The sequence below is a fragment of the Argiope bruennichi genome, chromosome X1, assembly GCF_947563725.1.
Source record: "Argiope bruennichi chromosome X1, qqArgBrue1.1, whole genome shotgun sequence".
In the NCBI taxonomy this organism is placed as follows: Eukaryota; Metazoa; Arthropoda; class Arachnida; order Araneae; family Araneidae; genus Argiope; species Argiope bruennichi.
Window position 1 is genome coordinate 85419323 of NC_079162.1, and position 10586 is coordinate 85429908.

Genomic DNA, 10586 nt, shown 5'->3' on the forward strand with positions numbered 1-10586 from the left:
ATGTAACAGAATTTATGGAGTATATTCTTTCGGATTTACATATACAAAACTGTAAAAATTCTTAAGCATTATTATTTAATTCTTTGTAAATAAATAGTATAATGCTCTTTTGGTTACAGATTTATTAAATTTTGAGTCGATATTTGGATATTCATTCGTTTCTTTTTCTTTGAAGTTAGATGAGAATGTGTTTCGTCTTAAGGACTGAAGTTAAAGTTAGAAATGATATTAAAAAGAACATTCATAAAATTAATAAAAACCAAGAAATATGCAAAATTCCTGGTAAAATAATCATTTTTTTTTTTTTTTTTTTTTTTTGTGTGAACTTTACTGGATTCAAATAATTAGTAATTTTCAATGTACTAAAAATAATTAATGTTATCATAATATTAATTTACCATTGTAATAATTATTATTTACTATATTTAATATCAATAAATTTATTTTTTTATTTTAATAATAATAAACTTTTCACTACGTTTGATACAATTAATATTGATTATTTAGCTGAATACTATTTTTTTTTCAATTATATCTAATCATTTTAGCTTGCATTGTTTTCAAATTATTTATTTTCAAATTACTACTTCATATGTACTACATAAATTGTAATTAATTATCTATATTTGAGACATACAGTAATCAACAAATAAACTGCATCATAAAAAAAGAAAATAGAAAAATGTGACACTAATGTTTTTTATGCAATGATGAAATGTTTACGATAAAATACAGTTGTAGGATTAATCAATCAAATTTTATTAGGATGAATAAATTACTGAGACTTAATTATTTGGGAAAATGAATAAAAAGTGAAATTGCAATATTTAAGAAAATGAGGAACAAAGGAATAAATACACAAATTATGTGGTGAATGTAAATTCCACATAACTGCAGTCATATTGCATGTACTTAGATGCGTATACATGCATGAATATCACTTCAATATTTTACAGATCTATGCCTCACCGCTTGGTAAATCTATGCCGGTTGGTATTAAATTTTACAGTCTGATATATACAGTCTGGGAGATAAGCTTTACTTTCACATTTCGGAACTTAAAGCTTATTGTCCAATGAAGCATTAAATGTAGAAGTTCTCTTCTACGTTAAAAAAAAAAAAAAAAAAAAAAAAAAAAAACCTTATTCAACAAAAATATGGAAAATGAAATCATTAATCATCAACTTATTTACGAATTGTAATGATTTTTTCACCTATTGACATAAAAATTAAGTGCACATTAATATTCCATCTGAACTTCACGCTGAAGCAAATAGTGCAAAATGCTTTTGTCCCAGAGAACTGAATTATATACTCTATTAACAATACAGAAAACAAAGAGGGTCATCATAAAATTGTCTTTCCCAGAATGTTTTTAAAAAAGCATTTTTACACAATTTAAGATAAAACTTAAAAAAAAAATATTTTCTAGTCCAATCCAAAATAATTATCAATTATGTTTCCATTGCCTTCTAAAAGGTTATGTTTTTAAAAAATGATAATATAAATTGTAAATTAAAACAATGATGTAGAATTTCAAATCTAACATAACTAAATTGTGTACCACAAAATATAGCAGCGTCCTAAATTTAATTTATTCACATATTTTCTGATAAAGAAAGCAAAATTAAGCGAGCATTTTCGAATGGCAATAAAAGAAATTATATTGATAAATGATAAAAAAAATTAAAGTTTAGAGGGAGTTAAGAAAATAAATATTAAGTAGCATTTAAATAATATTTTTGAAATGATAATGAAAGGATAACGGCAATAAACGATAACAAAAGAAATAGGAATAAAATATTAGTCATTGAAAGACGGCAAAATATCATTTTTTTTAACTTTAATTCCCAAGAACTTGCATTTTTTTTTTTTTTTCCCCTTTGTACTTTTATTATAAACAGTAAGTTCCCTGAGTAACACTTTACGACGATATGAATATTTATACTTTAGGAAAGACTTGTTTGCAGTAACGGTTAAAAGTTAACAGAGGTATTGCATTATATTATATTTTTCAAATAATACTTTGGGTTTAAACACCAGAGTAAAACAGAATAATGATAATAATAATAATAATAAAAAAAAAACATACATTTCAATTTCAAAAAGAATATTATTTTAAAAAGATTATCACTATCCGGAACTTAATTTCTCAAGAAGATTAATGTGAAGGAGTTTAATTAAAATTAAAAAAATTTTGTATCCAAATTTATAAAAAAGGGAACAAATTGAATTATTCTAACAGCAATATTAATTATTCCTTCTAGATGACAATATGATTATTAATAATAAAATTATTCATTTAATTCTCAATTATAGAATCTTAATATTAAATATTTATTCTAAAAAAATTTAGGGCTGTAATTCAGAATCTGTACCACTTCCGAGTATGCAAATTTTCAAAACGAAATGACCTAGCCATAACGAATAGAAAAAAAAAAAAAAAAAAAAAAAAATACACCGCTTTTACAGTGGACGTCGATGTGACCTACATTATTAGATTATGAGCTTTTGTTTCTAAAACTTTAATGAATATTGAAGGATTCTAATAAAGAAGAATTGATATACACTGTAGGTGTATTTATTTATAAAACATATCTTTTAATAAAAAAGTGGTACTCTACACAAGCATATATTCATATATAACTATAAGAAGTATTTTAAATCTGTTTAAAAATAACATTCTGGACACAACAAAAATTTTAACTTTTATTTAATTCGTATATAGACACCTTGTTCCAACACACCTATTTTGCTTTTTATTGTTTTGAGCATTTGATCAAAATAATAAAAGTCAGCAAACTTCAGTTCTATTTAATACACAGTTGAACCGATTCGCCGTCGGAGTTTCATCAACGATCGTAGCGGCCTCTTACTGAGATACTGGAATTTGGTATTGTGTATCTTGTCCATTCAATGAAAAACAATCTGGAAAAGCCCTTTTTTAATATTCCGAATATACAAAATGAAATTTTATTTTTATTACTGGTATGTTTTATATATTCCTGTTAAACTTCGAAATCCAAAATTATGTAGAATGTATAAGTAAAAGCCGAAAACCTGGCGCTAACATATAAAACTAGTGATAATATATCGCACATTTCCTACCTATTCTATAGAATCCCAAATGATAAACTAGAAAAGTTTGAAATACAACTTGGATTCGTTTCGAATATCATGCGGGAAACCCACGACTTTTAGTCATCGGCTGAGGGTAAGAATTTGCCATTTCAATTTTACACTTAGCTCATACATGTTTTAAAAAATTTAGCTTTATTTTTTTTTAAATACAAATTTAAAATGTGTCAGATGATAGAAGAAGATAAAGATATAGTTTTGAAAAGGGAGTCACAGCCAGTAGACGTGCAGCGAAGAATCAATTATCTTTGAAATCATTGAGTTAATGTGAAAAACAGTTTGTTTTTAACCAGAGTTACTTACCAGAATTGTGGTTTTTAGTTGAAGGCGAAATACACATGTTGAAATTTTTAAACTTATTCCAATTTACACCACGAATATATACTATGGAAATAAAAACTTTTAACACATTGACTGCCGCAAATACAGTTAATATGTAATTTTACCAAACCACCTATGTTATTAGATGACACCTTCTCTACTACAGTTAAAAGATAGCAAAGAAGGGGTCATCTAATTAGATAAATGTTCCGGATATCAGGCGTGAGTAATGGCAGTAAACGTGTTAAGGCAGCGATTCTCAACTTGTGAGCACACTAGAAGGGAATAGAATATCTAAGATAAAATATTATTTAATATTCAAGATATCCAAGATAAATATTATTTAGTTATTAATATCCAAGATAAAATATTATTTAAAAAATTGATCAACTGACTGAAAGGAAAGCTTACACATATAAAACAAAATACATTTCGACATATTTAATAACTTATTAAAGTAAAACAACTTACTAAATCAAAATTTACTTAATTAAAACATACTAAATAAAAAACAAATTTAATAATTATTAGTGACTTTCTTGGACCTGTCTTTCAGAGCAAAATTTTTCGAAGGAAGGCTTAATATTTGAAATAGCTACTCTGAGTTATGTTTCTATACTTTGCCGAGATCTGTATTTTGTCTTTAAAGAAGCCACAGCAGAAAATTCAGTTTCACAAAGGTAGGATGTTGAAAATGGTAATAGAAAGCGAAATTCCTTTGTTTTTAGTGCAGAAAAATCATCCTCTACTCCTGCCCAAAATTCAAATAGTGATTTATTACTAAATTGTCTTTTAGTTTCGCCACTTGTAGTGAAGTCTATGAATTTTTCTTTCTCATGAATTGAGAGTCCTTCGGGAGTCTTATGAAATGAATCCCTAACCCACTCGTAACTTCCTATCCATTTGTCGTCAACAAGAAAATACCTTTTAAAATTATTTTCCAGCATGACTAAATAATTTTCAATGGGTACAAAACCAACTTCTACATGTTCTTCTTTAGCCTTGTAAGTTTTAGTACAATCATCCACATTTGCAAACATTGTTAGGTTTTTTTGCTTTAAATTTCTGCTCCAAAATTCCTATTTTCTACAAAAAGCATTAACTTTATCACTGGTATACAACATACGTCTATTTGTTCCTTGGAGTTGAAGATTCAAGTTATTTTATTTCTCGAATATGTCGACCCAGTAGTTCAATTTCATCACAAATAAACCATTGCGAAAATTCTCGGCCTCCGGTCTGTTTTCTTCATCTAGGAAAATGGCGAATTCTTCTCTTAATTCATAAACACGTTGCAAAAATTTCCCACGCGATAACCATCTTACCTCGCAATAAAATAGTAAAGCTGAATGTACTGAATGTTGGCTTATTCGGATGGTTAATAAGTTAAATGAATCCCTTTTCTTATTCTAATTTCAAGCCTAAAAATATTTTAACATAATATGACTAGAAAAAAATGGCCCTTTAAAGGGTTAAGCAAATTTAGGAACTAGAGTGAACATTTTCATAATTGGTCTAATTTAAGGATTATAGAGTCCTTTACAAAGCACACAATTTACTCAGTATAATAATAAGTTATCTAATGTGCGTAAGTTTGAGTCATAATTGGGTCGAGATTCTCATTGATTGTGCTCAGATCATGGTATCTTTTGAGAGCTGCAAAATTCTCCACTACTTGATTAAATATGGTTCGTGGTCTCTTGCAAGAACTTGGAATAAATTGACCATATGCTGATAATTACTATAATGTACTGAGAAACTGGGGTAATTAAAAAAAAAAGCTTTTTTATATGATTCAAAACAAAATTAATTTTGCGATCAATATGTGTGATTTTCCGTTATACATAAAAAGGAGTGGCAGCGATTTTACTTACTTCTTAATATAAAAAACTCCAGACATCATATTGTCTTTTTTTTAAAGTTCAGAAATTGATGCTACTTCGTTTGCGATCTTTTGGGGCAGCTTTGTTCATATAACATTAATAAATGATTTCGCACAATATGTCTAATCAGTAAAGTTTCACTTCTGGAGTCTGATGCAATTGATTGTGATGTTTCCAGATTGCTGACTAACTTAATTTTGAAAGATTGAATTTACTTAATTAAATTTTTGTCTTCTTTGTTAAGAGTCCCTTATACAGAAAAAAAAAATACTTACGTTGAGGAAAGCGCCCCCTGTTGAACGCGAGTAAGAACGTTTCTAGACGGCAATGGATAGTACCCCTCTCGCTTAGACACTCCCACCTGAGAAAATAAAGTTTGCGATGTTTCGCCCATCCCATATGGATAATAAATGTTACAATTGAAAAGTTAGTAGTAATATCTCTACACATCGATTAAGCTTCTTTTTTTATCACCAGCGCCTGTAACCAACCACAAGGGTAGTACCGCGCTTTGCTTGAATTGTTTGGAAAAATAAATATCGCATAAGGATACAGTGAATTCTATCAAAAATATTATTTTATAAAAATAGTGGTATGCTTGTTTACAGATAAAAGTTATTAATAAAATCTCTTGCTTCACAGAAGAATTTCTAGTTCAAATATTTTAAAATAGTGAATTTACCGTTTTGAATGCTTCCCTCCTTTTATTAATCAAAAGAATGAATAGTGTAATTGATTTGTATTGTTATACAAGGAACATTTATATATTAAAAAATTGTTAAATATTAAATAGTTTTTATTGTCTCTCAAATTATATCTCAAATTTATTGACCTTAAACTGCGTCTAATACGATGCGAATGCATATGATCAGTCAGACAATGTAAAGTTATTATGAAGCTTTAGTACTGTTTCTTTATTTTGATATGATATACTATATCAAGTAGTAGAAGTGCACGGTCGTCTTTATAGTTATATTACTATACGGTTATAATTAATTATTACTGTTATAATTATTTATTACTGTTATAATTATAAATAGTTATTATACTGTTATAATTAATTATTTTCCAAAAGATTTCAAGTTAACTGAAAAAACGAAAATATATGGAACCCTAATTATTTGGATTTAAATATAGAAACAACGAATGGAAATTTCTCCAAACTATCGTCACTACAGGAGATAGCTTCTCATTAGAAGCTGGTTTTTCTGCTAACTCTAAAAGATCAGTACATAATTAAAATGGTGCTACCACTAAAATAAAATAATTAATATCTCGGGTTATGTATATTTACCGTTGATCAATGCTTTGAAGAATAAAACAAGAATGGTGGCTACAGTACATTGCAATTTTTCTTAGTTTTCAAACTTATTGACGTTCATATTTTAATGGTTTAATGCTAATTTCTTGTCTTTTTTTTGTATAGTTTTTTGCTGTAGTTGTATTCAGCTTTATAAGTTGAGATTTGGTTTGGAGTTTCTGAAATAATTTGGTTACTATTTACGAGTGATCCATTATACTATGATTAAAAATTAGCCAGAATAATTTATAAGATGTCTTTCCATTACATAGGCTTAGAAAGCTTTGTTATAATAACGATTTAATTTTGCGGATAATTATTGTTTGCCAAGCTTAAAAAACTGGGGCGCTGCGATTGCTGACGAAATTCCAGACAAGAAAAGCACAAGTGTTTTATCTTATAATGTGGACTTGTAATTTGTATGAAAACAAATTATATGCAATTTTATTTATGTGATATGTATCAAACGAATAAAGTTTCTGCTCTTTATTTTTATTATTTAAAAGAAAAAAAATGAGCAGTGATTTCTTTTTATCTTTGTTTATTTTCCAATTAGGATAGACTTTAGATTGCCCAAAACTTCAAATTTTTATTTAAACAGGAATAAAAATCGAAATGCGTATTCTTGACGAATACATCATTCTCTGTTTTTTTTTTTTATTTGTTTGTTTAAGTGTGAAAAAGGAAACTTATTTAATTTTAAAACTTTGTCTTTGATTCATATATCACTGACTTTTTTTTAAGAACTGAGTATTATAAACCGTGTTTGTGCAATTCTGTTATTTTTTATTGGTATTTTTTGTATAATTATCCATATCCTAAATATGCTAATTAATGCTGCGTATGTGTGTGAAAGCGGTGTATTTATTCTCCTACTGTACAGTTGGAGAGTGAATGGCGAGCTTTAGTTTTTCTTCTTACATCAACGTGACTACTGTATGTTAAATTGGTGCAATCAGGCATAGCTGGCTCATTGTCGGATGCAATGTTATGCGATTTTCTTTCGTGTTTTGTATTTGATGTCGAATTACAAAAATAAAAAAAAGCAACCCAGAATTGTTTATTGAATCACCTGTGGTGAATAGCATAATTTTGCGATAGTGAGATGTGCTTAAGATAGGACCTGGGACCTTTTGGTTAGCAGTCCAGTAACTAAACCATTTTACCAAAACAGCTGCTAGGAAGAGTTGTTACTGGCTTATATGCTATTCACCACAGTACTCTCCCTCCAGTGAGTCGAACGATATGGACGTTAAGTGGTGATGTAATATTAGTAATAGTTATTAGCTGTTGTCTAAATGGGCCGGTACCCAGTTCAATAGCGCCAAGCGTTATGGCGAGCGTGTGTGGGTGCTGATGCGCCAAGTGTGTCTGACGGCTTTGGGTTGCTGCGTCAAGTGAGTCTGACGACTTTGGTTGCGGGTAGATGGCGCCACAACAGCTGTACGAAGGTAGTAGGTTCAGCGTCCGGGGTCACCAATGACGCGGTGGGTGATGGACGAAGGATAGAACTTCGGACCGTGTGGTTAGCAGTCCAGTAACTGAACAGTTATATCAAAACAGCTGCTCCCTCCCTCCAGTGAGTCGAAAATTATGAAGAAAAATTAATAACTCTAATTCTTAATTCGTACTGGCATACATAGTGTCACCGTACTCTCTACCAAGACTGAGTGGTATTTTCTATTCAATTACATATTTGTTTGTGAATTTTTTTTATTAAAAATGCATATTAAAAATAAATTCGAAATATTACATTATATTAATTTATTCTTAACTTTTTTTAATTTAAATTACTAAATTTATTATTAGGAATAATAATTTAAAATTCTTTAATATACTAAATTAATTATTCAAAAATTGTTGACCTACTTAAGTATATTTTTTAATCAGAGCTTTTTATATTTAAAAAATTAGAACAAAGCGAAATAGCAAATACTTTATTTTAAACAAAATTGTGAAAAGATGCAAAAGAATTTAATAATCTTTAATCATAGGATTGTCCATTTTAAAAATTTCTAATTTACTTTATCGAAATAACACCATACTGAAATGATTGTTTATGTGCATAATGGAGAATTACCTATTATCTGCCAGTAAAAAGTATTATATCCATTAGTGCCAGGAAGTTTTAAACAGTGAAAAAAGTTTTCAAAATATTCCGAGATATAAAGTTTTAATTTGATAACTATTTTTTACTTTATGAAATTAAACTCATAAAGGAATTTGGGTTTTTTTTTTTTTTTTTTTTTATGTGAGCATAATGGAGAATTATCAATTATCTGCCAGTAAAAAGTATTATATCCATCAGTGCCAGGAAGTTTTAAACAGTGAAAAAAGTTTTCAAAATATTCCGAGATATAAAATTTTAATTTTATTACTATTTTTTACTTTATGAAATTAAACTCTTAAAGGAATGAGGTTTTTTTTTATGTGAGCATAATGGGGAATTATCAATTATCTGCCAGCAAAAAAATAAAGTATATATCCAAGTGTAGTAGTTCTAAAATCTCCTGACGCATTAAATTTACTCAATATTACTTTTATATCATTATTCATTCTCGAATTAAAATTTATGTTTGCATACAATAATCCCTCAATATTTTCAGAGCTGAATGTTAACAATGATCACTTATGCAAACACATTTTAAAAATAGATTTGTATTTAAATTCTAAATATAGAAGTATAATTGGAATTTTTTTTTTAAAAAAAGGCTAAAATATATGAAAATGAAAGACAGAACATATATATATAATTTTTGAACCTTTGCCCGTAGAATTTACTTTAACCAGAGAAAAACATTTAGCATTTTGTACCAGAAAAAAAAAAGTTTTTAAAATTTTCTAAAAAATAAAATTATCATTTCATTACTTTTTTTTATGAAATAAACACAGACTGGAATGAAAAATATACGTTTATATACATTAATATACGAATATTTTCAGAGATCCTCCCTACATGAACTAATTTTAGTCAACTAAGAATGCGGCATTTTTTAACATCGCTTTCTTCCATTCCTTGGAACAGGACAATCGTCACATTGTTAGCAGACTGAGCTAAATAACATGACTTTTATGAAGTTGCCATGAATCGTCTGCCAATGCTCTTCAACCGGCGGTATACTATTCTTCATTTATCACGGCTTATTCAGCCATGTCCTGGATATTATGTGCTGGTAATCTTCAACCTTTCCATGTATAGTGCTAAAACTTTATAAAATCAAACATTTTAAAAATAGTGGTAGATAATATTATATCAGAAAAAATGTTTTAATACTATTTTTTTATATCTGTACATAATTTCTTAAGGTAAGGAAACACATATTTCTGTTTGTGAAATAAATATTTTCCTGCATCTTTACAAACGCTATTTTTAATTGATTTACCAAAATGAAAATATTCTCCTTTCGATTTCGATAACCAGTAATTTTGATAAATTGTCATCTAGTTCTGAATATACATTTCCATTGGTTAATAATCATGGATGTCTGATAGTTTTGGAAATAACTGAATATATTCTTCATGGGAAATAAAAGTGCTGAAATTTATTGTTGATATACTTTGTCGTTTTTATCAGAGATTAACATTACCCTCTACGCAAAGAACACTCCACACTTTTTGCTTGTTTCGAAAATTATTTTCATTGCGTCTATATTTGACCCAAGTATTACACAAGTATAGTACTGTTTGCCTCTTCGGTCATTTGAAAAAGCATATATTACAATTCTTATTTATTTTAAACTTTCAGGAAAATATAAATTTTGTATGCAAAAAGTGGTATTCCGGAACAAGGATTACAGATGTAAGCTGAAACTTGAAATGTTTTTTATATTAAATAATGCTTTCTAGATCAATGAAATTTATTTTATATTTCTTATGTTTGCTTTATGTATGATTTGATGCTTGATAATTTCGTATTTCACACCGCTTAATCAGACAATCCATGG